At 44.0% G+C, this 11653-nt stretch overlaps 1 protein-coding gene across 6 annotated transcripts in view; it reads left to right on the top strand.

The window, feature by feature from the left end:
* Window positions 1–11653, top strand: part of SGMS1 (sphingomyelin synthase 1) — a 213577-nt gene that overhangs the window by 68310 nt on the left and 133614 nt on the right. The window contains exon 1 of one of the 6 annotated variants that reach the window (XM_015558824.1): window positions 8355–8372. The exons of the other annotated variants lie outside the window; for them this stretch is intronic. The gene's annotated coding sequence lies outside the window, so the exon portion shown is untranslated. Of the gene's footprint in view, window positions 1–8354; window positions 8373–11653 lie in introns of those variants that run through there. 6 annotated transcript variants of the gene reach the window in all.

The raw sequence follows: 11653 nt of genomic DNA, 5'->3' as shown, positions 1-11653 counted from the left end.
GGAAGCCCTTACCTAGGAGATGACACTTGAGTTAGTCTCCATGTGTAAGTAGAACTTTGTTCTCTGCAGAAGAGAGAAAGCCTAGGTTTTTCAGGCACAGGGAGTTGAGTGCTATGTGAAAGCTTTTGTAGCCAGGAAATCATGACTTAGAAACTGGGCAAAGAATTTCTTCCTTTTCTCCCCAACTAAATAAGAGTTCAAATAAAAGCAATATGCATGTAGTAAATAAGATATAAAATTGTAAGTAATTTACCCCCTTTCCTCCCCTGTAGTAGTTTCTATTGCTACTGCAATTACCACAATGTTAGTGTGAAACAACACAAATTTATCTGATGCTTCTATAGATCAGAACCCAACATGGTTCACCCTGGATTAGAATCAGTGAGTCTGGGCTTTCGGCTTTTTCTGGCTTCCGGAGGCTGCCAGTATTCCTTCGCTCTTGGTTCTTTCTCCATCTTCTCCCTGACGATTTTTTCTGTAGTCAAATCCAGGAAGGGGTCTCTGATTTTAAGGATCTGTGTGATTAGATTGAGCACATCTGGATAATCCAGGATACTCTTCCCATCTCAATATCCTTAATTAGTTAATTTAAAAATATTTTAAAGTTTAAGTTGGCATACAGTCTGATATTGATTATATTAATTTCAGGTGTACAATATAGTCATTTGACATTTTTATACCTTACAATATGATCACCCCACTAATTCTAGTAACCATCTTTCCCCATGTAAACTTTTCACAGTATTATTGACTATATTTCCCTTCCTTTTTTAGCCCATCCCCTAACCCCCTCCCTTTGATCTGTTTCTATGAGTGTTTCTGTTTTGTTTGTTTGTTTAACAGTTTTGATTTTTTACATTCCACATATAAGTGACATTATATGGTATTTGTCTTTCTCTGCCTAATTTATTTCACTTAGCATAATATCTTATAGACCCATCCATATTTTTGCAATGGCAAGGTTTTATTCTTTTTATTGCTGAGTAATATTCCATTGTGTGTGTGTGTGTGTGTGTGTGTGTGTGTGTATGTAGCACATCTTCAATACCTTTAATTTAATCACATCTTCAAAACCTCTTTTACCATGTAAGGTAATATATTTTCAGGTTTGGGGGCTTAGTATGTAGACATGGGGCCATTATTTTGCCCATCACATCCTCCCGTTCTTACTCCTTTTTTTCTTCTCCACTGGCAAACTATTTGTGCACCAAAGCTTGCATATATATAATTTTTAAATTTATATTTAAAATTAAAAGCTTTTTCCTTTTTATTGAATTTATTGGTGTGACACTGGTTAACAGGTCACTCTTTTCAGAGCTGTAGAAGCCTGAAAATTATACAGGTTTCAGGTGCACAATTCTACAACACACCATCTGTACACTATATTGTGTGTTCACCACCTCAAGTCAAGTCTTCATCCATCACCTTTGTACCCTCCTCCACCTTCCCCTGCGCCCCTCCCTCCCACAATCATCACACTGTTGTTCATGTTGATGAGTTTTCCCCCTTTTTTTTCTTCTTTGTTCAATCCATGTTATATCCATCCTAGAGGCCCGGTGCATGAAATTCGTGCACGGTGTGTGTGTGTGTGTGTGTATGTGTGTGTGTGTGTGTGTGCGCCTCAGCCCAGCCTGCACCCTCTCCAATCTGGCATCCTTCTCACAATCCAGGACTGCTGGCACCCAACCGCCTGCCTGCCTGCCTGCCTGCCTGATTGCCCCAAACCGCTCTGCTTGCCAGCCTGATCACCCCATATCCACTCCCCTGCCAGCCTGATCGATGCCTTACTGCTCCCTTGCTGGTCTGATTGCCCCTAACTGCCTTCCCCTGCCGGCCTGGTCACCCCTAACTGCTCTCCCCTGCAGGCTGGTCCCCCCCTTTTCAACTGCCCTCCCCTGCAGGGCTGGCCCCCCCAACTACCCTCCCCTGCAGGCCATCTTGTGGCCACATGGGGGTGGCCATCTTGTGTGTTGGAGTGATGGTCAATTTGCATATTACCTCTTTATTAGATAGGATTTGGTCATACTATTTTAAGTTATATCTTAAAGTTCTTTCCTTGTATTGGTACTTACTAAACTACCTCTTTCATTTTAAATTCTAATAGAATTCTAGTTAGCAGGCATTACTTTTGTTGCAGGTCACAAACATGTTGTAATCACCATCATTGCACATAGGTCTTTTTCACACGTCCTTAGGGAAAATATACTGAATTTCTGGAATAAGAGCATATGTAAGTTGTTCATTTTGGCAGAATTTGAGAAATTAATAAAGAGAAGAGCAAAGAAACACTTGGTACTAAAGAAAGGAAGTTCTCTAAAAGCATTGATGATGGAAATGAGCATTAATTTATGGCGTAGCATGTGCCAGTCACTATGTTAGAGGATGACTTCCTTTTTCTCATTTGTATTTCACTATGATGCTAAGAGAGATGTTAACCCCAGTTTATTGACCAGCAGAGTGAGCTGTAGAAGCCTGAGTAACACGCCCCAGGTGGCAGCTCTAGATTCCACTCCATCATGCTGCCTACCTCAAGGATAGTAGTAACCCCTTAAATTAATCCTCTACTTCTCAGCCCTTAAGCGTGGTCAGCAAAATGGCGAATTGTTAATATTGTTGGGTTGTTGAGTTCTTTAAATGTTGGCGGTGCTCTTATGTGCATCCTCATTTGAAGTTTTACTTTAAAGACATCTCACAGAATGAGTGTCTGTGCTCTTAGCAGAGCATGGCTGTGGCACAGCACCCGCAGGGAGCCCATGCGTTGCCTGGAGCATGAGGTCCAGCGGCTCTGGCCCAGTGGCTGGGGCTGATGGGAGTGGGAGGAAGCCTCCTTCTCTATGAGTTGTCCCTCCTGGGATCTACTGTGTGAGAGGAGCGGCTCCCTCCTGTCTCAGGCTGAGCTGGGCTTCACTGTAACCAGGGGAGCCTCGGTCAGAGCAGAAATTCTCCTGGTTGCCGCTCCAGGGTGTTAGTGAATTGGGGTTTGAAACTCCTGAGGGTGGCATTTAGGGCTGCTTCTCCGAAAGCCTCCAACACCAAGCACACATCACCTGGCGGGTCCCGTGGTGGCCGTAGGGATAGTGTATAGCAGACTGTTGGCTGATGTGGGAAAGGTGAGAGATGGTTGGATTCCATTGCAGCATGCAGCTGATCGATAGGACTTGCCTCAGGGATCAGAAAAATCAGCGTGTGGGGTGCTTCCAAATGCTCAGGCCTTTTCCCACATGCTCTTGGACAGAAAGCAGCGTGATTGCTCCCACCTTCAGAGTGAGCAGCATTAGATGAAGGAGTGGCCGAGCTGCCTGCCTTCCAGCCCATTTAGCTCGGCTCCGGTTGGCCTGGGCCCAGGGCTCGATGTTCCTGGGCTCTGTTATTGAGAGAAGAGCTCAGTGCAGAGACAAGGAGCTACTTAGGTGAATTCAGACCAGTGGCAGCTGCAGGAAAGGAGAGTGATCAAGTCCTTCTGTTTTGCTTTCGCTCAACTCTAGAGGGTACTTTAGGATTTTTATAATATTGCAGTGTTCCTTAGGAGAAATTGACTTGGGGCATTTATCCTTAAGGTTTTGGGAATTTTCTGTGAGGGGAGGGGCTCTCTGTCAGGACAGCATGACAGGGATGGACCTGTTGGTTGGACCTCTTGTGGCTACCATAACAACAGGCTGTGTGATCTTATCTCAGTTACTTTCCCTCTCTGGGCCTTTAATCCAGGAAGCTTGGACTAGAGCAGCTGAGTGATCCGTACTCAGTACCAGCACTTTGGGTACCAGTACATTGGGTACTAGAGCACTGGGTCCTACCTGACATGCTTGGCAGAGCTGCTTCTGACTGTCCTGATCTGGGTGGTGCCTGAGAATACACATTCTCACAAGCACCCCAAGGACATTCTTACGCTCAGGCAAGTCTGGGGAACGTTGGAGGGGTCCAGGACTTATCAGCTCTGTGAGAGTAAGCAAATGACTTCTCCTTCACCTCTTTGATCAGATGGGGATCGAGTCACTTGGATCACGGTGTAGTTGTAATGATTCCATCAATTAAGTGAGGTAATGTGTGAGTAAAGCACTTAGCAGGTATCTGGCGCCTGCCTGGGAAGGGTACAGCTCTTGGGGTACCCCCTTAGCATATAGACCCCCTTAGCATGTGGTATGTGAAGGTCTTGCAGCACAGAGTGAGCGGCTCCCATTAGCTTTAATAAGAAGAACAAATTCTGGTAAGTGTGGACCAGCAAGTCTTGTTCTTTCTTCCCTGCTTTCTGTTCCTTAACATCACGTGACTTAGCTCCTAGAGGCTGACCTCTGGGGTCTCAGCGTGGATAGCTCTGCTCTCTGGGCAGCCCTTTGAAGAGGATTCTATAGCAGGAAATGAAACTGACCACAGCAGGGTCTAAATGGCTCAACTTGGAATTTCTCAATTTGGGACTTCACTGTTTCAACATAGCTTTTTCATAGTTCCTTACTTTTGTTATTAGAAATGTGTGAAGCATATACAATGGAGTGGAAAAACAGCTATATTTTCTTGAGAGAAGATAGGGAAGCGTGAAAAGGACGGCTTCATCTCCTCTCAAATATTGATTGAACTCTGCTATTTTTAAGGCACTGGAGATGCAAAAATGAGTATCACCAATGTGGTCCTTGCCGTCATGGAGATTAGTTTATTGGGGCAGGGCCGACATTCCTTCGCAGAAGTGATGATTTCAGTATAGCTGACAGAGCTTGGAGAAGTAGTGTGGATGAGTGTGTGATATAGGATCCCATGTGATGGGGAGATCAGGACAGTCACCCAGGGGTGACATGTACTAGTAGCTTGAGGTGTGAAGGAGGAGAGGGAGAGCATGCCAGGGCAGATGGCGAAGGCATTTCTTCAGGCAGAAGGAACACAAGCAAAGGCTTGCTGGCAGAAAGGAGCTGGGCCCATCAGAGAGTCTGAAAGAAGGCCAAGGTCACCTGGAGGCTAGTGAGCTTGGGGACAGACGGGGCTCAGTGATGTAGATAGAGAGGTAGGCCAGGGCTGGTGGCCTGGACATGGAGGGGCCAGGTTTTATTTTAAAGAGCAGTAGGAAGCTTTGAGCTACTTAAGGATGGGCCATGATATGATTCCATACGTGATTTTAAAAGGTAACTTATTTTCTTTAAATTCAGTGTTAGACAAGATGAAAGAGAGCACCTATGAAATGTTTAAATACCACATATCTTTTTGTTTTTATAAATCGATCTAAAAACCAAGATGTTCATCTGTTAAATTGTTCAGATTTGGGGGCGAAAGTATAGCGCATTGTAATTCCTCTAAGATACTTGTTTTTCTGGGAGGGACCGTTGACTTTTTGATGACATCTTTTACTTTCTGGGAGGGCAGCACTGGATACAAACCTTTTGTTAGAGATATTGTTGGATCTCTTGGGTCTCTGCATAGCCAGTCATGAAAGGACTACTAATCAGAGTGTTCCTCAACTTACTAACTTCTGAGAATAAATCTATTGCTATCACTTATAAAAAACGGATCTCTGATTGTGAAAGAGGAGGCTGTATATATACACGATAATTACGAATATAGTGGTGCGGTCACACTCCTGTTTGAATCACCAGCACTTACTAGTTGTGTAACCCTGCACAAGTTACTTAACTTCTTCTGACTGTAAATGGGTGTTACCCAAATTGTTACTTGAGGGGTTACAAGAAAACAAATATGCGTTATTGTTAACATTTAAGAGCTAACCTAACTGATGCTATTATGAAATGGGATTTAGAGGTAGGAGTATTGTAAAGAGAACCAAGTGTTAGAGAATATAATCGGTCCCCTCCAACGTTCCCCAGTCTTGCCTGAGCGTAAGAATATCCTCGGGGTGCTTGTGAGAATGTGCATTCTCAGGCACCACCCAGATTTGCTGAATCGGATCTCCAGAGGCGGATCCTGGGAACCTTGCTCGGGTAGGTAGGTGATGACGCACCTTCGCTTTTGTGAGCCTGTCGTTGGCTTCAGATACTCTGCCCGGTGGATTTCAGGTGTGTGTTTATACTTGCCAGGTGATGTCCCAGTTTTCAGACAGGAAATGTGGTCGCTGTTTGTATAGGCCATCGTATTCAGAATCTTCTCTCTAATCAAAGCCAATGTAACTTGCTCTGGGCTCCCAGCAACATGAAATGATGTGTAGCTACAGAACAGCGTGGCATCGGTCTAAGTTACTCAGCCTTGGCCTTTTCTTTCTCTTTAAAAAACCTGTACAGCCGTTATCACCTGCTCTGGGAAGTGCTAGTATATGCAGTGACCTGGCCAACATATCTGGCCAACCCCGTCCTCCCGAGCCTCCGAGGCCTCGTCCCCGGCTGTCAGAGAGCCGGGGAGCAGTGTCTGCGCTGCAAGGCGACCCCCTTCCTGGTGTTGTTATTGGAGGCCAGGCCTGCGGAGCTGCTCTTTCCTCCTCTGAGAGCTGGGAACCAGGAAGGAACGTTCCACTTGACTGCACTCAGGACAGCGGGTTCTTAATCAGCTCCTCTGGAAAAACAGCATTATGTTGTTTTCACGCAAGCCTGCAAGTTCATTTCCCCTCGCTGGCCCAGGCAATAACTGATCATTTTCCTCTCGTGACAAAGGGGATGAGCAGCTGAAACTGTTACTGCCAGGGCTGCGCTTTCTGCAGACATTACAGGTGGAGTTCACGCCTCTGGGAGGAATACAGGGATTTCATTACCAGTGAGGCGGTGGGACCCCCACAGTGGGCGGGGCTGCGGGTGGTGGTTCTCTCACATGAGTCTATGAAGATTTAAAGGATTTTCTCTAGCAGCTGTTTTTTTATTGGTCATGGTTTTGTACTGATGCTTCCCTTCACTTTACCTGCTGGGGAAAGGTATGGAGGCTAGGATCAAAACTACCTCAAAGCAGAAACTTGAGGGCAGCCCTGGATATAAACCTTTTGTTAGCGATATTGTTGGATCTCTGGGTCTCTGCATAGCCAGTCATTTGAAAGGACTAATAATTCAGATGTGTTCCTAAACTTACTAACTTTTGAGAATAAATCTATTGCCATCACTTATAAAAAATGAACAGTTTTGAATCACTAGTACTTACTAGTTATGTAACCTTGCACAAGTGACTTAACCTCTTACTTTAAATGGGTGTGACCAAAATTGTATTATTACTTGAGGGGTTAGGAGAAAATAAATATGTGTTATTGTTACCATTTAAGAGCCAGCCTAATTGATGCTATTACTAAATGGGATTTATTTCAGGTGGACCTTAACTGTATTTTTCTGTTTGCATTATATGGGAGGAATTGATTTGTGCTAAGAATGTTATTTGGATGTTAAATTCATTTTCTAACCCATGACAAATCAACCCATGTTTAGGAACTTTTTTAAAAATTGAAAAGTTGCCTTAGCTGGTTTTGTTCAGTGGTTAGAGCAGAGGTGGGCAAACTTTTTGACTCGAGGGCCACAATGGGTTCTTAAACTGGACCGGAGGGCCGGAACAAAAGCATGGATGGAGTGTTTGTGTGAACTCATATAAATTCAAAGTAAACATCATTACATAAAAGGGTACGGTCCTTTTTTTTTTAGTTTTATTCATTTCAAACGGGCCGCATCTGGCCCGCGGGCTGTAGTTTGCCCACGGCTGGGTTAGAGCGTCAGCCCATGGACTGAAGGGTCGTAGGTTTGATTCCCAGTGGAGGGCACATAAGTGGGTTCGAGGCTCCACCCTGGACCTGCATTGGGGAGCCTGCAGGAGGCAATCAATGTGTCTCTTTCACATCAGTGTTTCTCTCTCTCCCCTTCCTCCCTCTCTCCCACTCTAAAACTCAATGGAAAATAGCCTCAGGTGAGGATTTAAAAAAAGTGGAAAAGTTGATGTGTGTTTGTAATTCTGCACATTTTTATTCTTTAGAAAAAGCCTGTGAGGTCTTGAGGGCATCTACCTACATACTGCACATTTACAGTTAAGAATCTAGAGGTTCAAAGGGAAGGTATTTCTTACCCTTTTTTCCTTGCCTTAATATTTTCATGTGAGCAAATTTTGTATCTGCAAAGCGTTACAAATTTTAGTGAATTTAGAAACAACTCATTGGAGAAATGTTGTGAAATATGGGCAGATTTGGAACGCCTTTAGGCTAACCCTTCCAAACCAAAAAGGGGGCGGGGCTGGCTTGCAGGTGAGTGCCTTTCTTCTCTCAGGTGGGTAGGTAGGAGGAATCCGCCCTCTGTGGGGACTGACCTCTCCCTCCCACAGGAGCTCTGTGATGGGACAAGTCTAGGCCTGCATTGCTTTCCTTCCTGACTCTTTTTGCTGTTCTGGCTTTTTTTCTTTTCTTTTCTTTCCTCACTTGTCTATCATCTCTGTGTGGAAGTTCAAGAGTCATCTTTTAACAGGCGGTAGAGATGATCACCCAGGTAAGCGTTTCTGATCCGTTGTAGCCACAGATCGGTGCCTTGTCACGTGAGGGGCCTCTGTGGGAGGAGAGAGTTGGTGGACGAACAGCAGACCGGGGCACTTGGGTCCTGTTGACAGGAGGAGGCCAGGCCCACGCCAGGCATTTGTAAGTTACAAATACAGTACATACTGAAGACAGTCTCTGTCTACAGAGGACCTCTGTTCAAAGAAACTAAAAACCCCAACTCCCCCAGCAAACATACAGGCACAAAAACAGACAATAAGCAAGATGTGCAAGTTTAATTTTGTTAAATGCCCATACTTAAAATTGTAATTGTTTATGTAATTATGTCTAATTATCTAAAAAGTAGTTCTAAGATTTTTTATTAGGGTTTTAATGACACCATGTATTTTAAGATCTCACCACATTGTCTAACCTTTCTAAAAGTGGGATTCCTATCTTATATTTTTTTCTAAGTTCTTGCTGCACCAAACACAGCACAGAGCACCTTATAATAAGGATTTCGATATGACTTGTTGAATTGAGTTGAAGTGTGACTCAGTTGATTTATGTAGGTGGATTCTGCACTACTTGCCTGTAGGTTTTCACATATTCATTATGTTTATTTACAAGCTGTTTCAGTCCAAGAAATGCTTGCAAATTTTTCTTAGTCTGTGTGTGAATCATGTAGAATTACTCTGCAAATTAGTTTTCTTAATTAACACAGAGAAGAGGGAAAAATCAAACATGTTTAATTAAGTGCCCTGCCTAGGATAGTTGAAAATGTAACAAAGTACTTTAGTATGTAATATAAAATTTTGCATAAAATCATGTATACAAGAGATAATTATAAATAGTTGTTAAAATGTTCACATAATTTAGAACTCTGTTTTTATTTGTGTTAGAATGATGGAGTTTGGGGACTGGATTCCTTCCCTCTACCCAGTTCTCAGCATCGAAGGAGAATCCCCAGGGAGGTGCTCTGGATGGACAAGGGAGAGGAGGTCCTACAAGTGGGGCGAGGACTTGAGAACGGGGGGCACAACAGGGCCCACTGGGGGAAGGATAGGCGTTATTGCTAGAGAGGATGCCAAAAGATGACTATGGAGAGGCTGGGACACTCCGTGCAGAGAGGTTCTTACTTACTCTTGGGTTTTAAGCAGGAAGTGACAAGATACAATTTCTGCTGTAGGAAGATCTCTTCTGCATTGTTTTGGGGATGGACTGAAGGCCACAACAGTATTTGCAAATTCAATTGCTCTTCCCTCAGGCCTCCCTGTGCCTGTCTCTGCTTTATTTTCCGGGAGGCAGTTGTCACCAGATCACACAGCATTTTATTTATTTGTTTACTTGATCATTGCCTGCTTTCCTAACTAGAATGAAAACTCCCCGAAGGTAGGGATATGTCTGTATCCCATTGTGGTGTCTCCAGTGCCACAATAATGCCCAGCAAGTAACAGGTGTTTGGCAAGGATATATTCACCAATCGAATGCTTGAGTCAGTTTCTGAAATCAAAGAGTGTCATTGCTTTCCCCCCAAATTTAATAATCTATACCAGTGGCTCTCAACCTGTGGGTCGCGACCCCTTTGGGGGTCGAACGACCCTTTCACAGGGGTTGCCTAAGACCATTGGAAAACACATATATAATTACATATTGTTTTTGTGATTAATCACTATGCTTTAATTGTGTTCAATTTGTAACAATGAAAATACATCCTGCATATCAGATATTTACATTACGATTCATAACAGTAGCATAATTACAGTTATGAAGTAGCAACAAAAATAATTTTATGGTTGGGGTCATCACAACATGAGGAAATGTATTGAAGGGTCATGGCATTAGAAAGATTGAAAACCACTGATCTATACTAATAATAGAGGAATATGCAAATTGTCCAGGATGCCGTTACAGTAACAACCGAACAGCAGGTTCCCAGGCTGGCGGGGGGGCAGTAAGGGGCAACCAAGCTGTTGGGGGGGGTTGCAGTTAGGGCCGATCAGAAGGCCAGGAAATGAGCAGTTAGGAGCCAGCAGTCCCATATTGTGAGAAAGATGTCTCTGGTATTGGGCCTAAACCAGCAGTTGGACATCCCCTGAAGGGTCCCGGATTGGAGAGGGTGTAGGCTGGGCTGACCAGGCTGGCGGGGGGGCAGTAAGGGGCAACCAAGCTGTTGGGGGGGGTTGCAGTTAGGGCCGATCAGAAGGCCAGGAAATGAGCAGTTAGGAGCCAGCAGTCCCATATTGTGAGAAAGATGTCTCTGGTATTGGGCCTAAACCAGCAGTTGGACATCCCCTGAAGGGTCCCGGATTGGAGAGGGTGTAGGCTGGGCTGAGGGGACTGCCCCCTGCACAAATTTCACGCACCAGTCCTCTAGTTGATTATAAAAGGGAAAAATAGTAACAGAAGTGGGAAACTTGGACAACACCTTAAAGGAGGGATCAAAATTAACATCACAATAAGGGACAATGGTGTCACCTGCCTCTGGAGTCATACCCCGGTCAAGAACAGGGCATCTGAATCTAATCATGAAGAAGCATCAGAGAAAACCAACTGAAGGATATTCTCTAAAATGACTGGCATGTATTTTTCGAAAATATCAATGGCGTGAAAGACAAAAGCTAAGAACTATTTCAGTCGAAGGAACATTAAGGATACATAAGGGTTAAAAGCAGTTTATGATTCTGTGCTGGATCCTAGGGAAAAGAAAACTGCCGTAAAGGTCATTAAGACGATTGATGAGATTAAAATATGCAAAGGGAACCTGGGAAACATCACAAGCCAGCAAGAGTGTGTCTATTTAATTTAGCTCTTTGGATAAAATGTCAGGATTCACAAGCCACATATCTGGGTGGCTTGAATCATGTTGCAGGACCAGGGCAGCAGGTCAAAGATCAGCAGGGGTAAGAACCCTAGAATTGGATTCGAGAGACCTGGCTTCCATTAGGCTTCTGCTACCTCCCACCCCCTAACCCCCACCCCCAAACTGTTTGTGGCCATGGTTCTTTCTCAGAGGTTGGAGTTCTGAAGTTCAGAGACTCTGCTGTTACATAACTTTTAATCTGAACAGCACAACTAGTTCCAAGGATGTGAATGCTAGGGTGTACTGTAGCTTCTCTGGAGGTAGGATTCAGATTTCAAAAGCCAACGAAGGAGGAAAAAGTAAAGACCATGACTGACAAAGTTTCCTTTTTGGTAGCACTGACATTCTTTCTTTTTTTTTTAAATTTTGTTTTATTGCTTAAAGTATTACAAAAAATATTTAATATGTTTCCCTTTTTTCCCCCTTGCCCTTCC

Source organism: Myotis davidii, unplaced genomic scaffold, assembly GCF_000327345.1.
Source record: "Myotis davidii unplaced genomic scaffold, ASM32734v1 scaffold933, whole genome shotgun sequence".
Taxonomy (NCBI): domain Eukaryota; kingdom Metazoa; phylum Chordata; class Mammalia; order Chiroptera; family Vespertilionidae; genus Myotis; species Myotis davidii.
Note: the sequence above shows the minus strand (reverse complement) of the source record. Positions and strands in the feature narration are given on the sequence as shown.